The sequence below is a fragment of the Rhinopithecus roxellana genome, chromosome 11 (genome assembly GCF_007565055.1).
Source record: "Rhinopithecus roxellana isolate Shanxi Qingling chromosome 11, ASM756505v1, whole genome shotgun sequence".
Classification (NCBI taxonomy): Eukaryota; Metazoa; Chordata; class Mammalia; order Primates; family Cercopithecidae; genus Rhinopithecus; species Rhinopithecus roxellana.
Window position 1 is genome coordinate 73351314 of NC_044559.1, and position 804 is coordinate 73352117.

Here is an 804-nt window from a genome sequence, read left to right on the forward strand (position 1 = left end):
AGAGTCTCAGGGAGGAGGCAAAGAAAGTCACCCCTTGGATCCATGCTCATCCCTCAGGAGGAGGGAGAAAAGGCATCTCTGACTTCCTTTTAGATTGTCCCATGTGAGCCCTTTGGGGTGAAGTCCATCCCGGGCACTAGATCAAAGGAACTGAGTGAGTTTCCTTAAATCCTTTCTGGAATCAGATGAAGAATAAATAAACAAAGAAATAAAGTGACCACAATTTTGTTCTTTTAAAAAATATCCAAATATAGTATTTTAAACACACTGTAGTTTATAGAAGGCTTTTATTTTACAAGCCAATAATTTTTTTTTAGTGTCAGACATTGGTACATGACCAATGTTGTAGCAAGATTTGAGGGAGGTACATCTCACACATGAGCACGAAAAACAAATCATCATGCTTATGACCTACAAAATGACCTAATTTTTTTTTAATGGAGGGATAGATAAAGGGCCCACCAACTTTCTTTCTTTTTTTTTTCCCGATAAGGTCTTGTTCTGTTGCCCAGGCTGGAGTGCAGTGGCACAATCACAGCTGACTGCAGCCTTGACCTCCTGGGCTCAAGTGATCCTCCTTTCTCAGTCTCCTGAGTAACTGAGACTACTGGCATGTACCACTATGCCTGACTAATTTTTAAATTTTTTGTAGAGATGGGGTTTCACCATCTTGCCCAGGCTGGTCTTGAACTCCTGGGCTCATGTGATCCTCCTTCTTCAGCCTCCCAAAGTATTGGGGCTACAGGTATGAGCCACCATGCCTGGCTACTTTCTATTTTGGACTTTCTAATTTTCTATTAAGGA

At 41.4% G+C, this 804-nt stretch overlaps 1 non-coding gene across 1 annotated transcript; it reads right to left on the bottom strand.

The window, feature by feature from the left end:
- Positions 1 to 317: 317 nt before the first annotated feature.
- On the bottom strand, positions 318 to 423 carry LOC115900612. The gene has a single exon (XR_004060281.1). It is a non-coding gene; the product is annotated as a small nucleolar RNA U13 (small nucleolar RNA).
- Between the last annotated feature and the right edge of the window lie 381 nt (positions 424 to 804).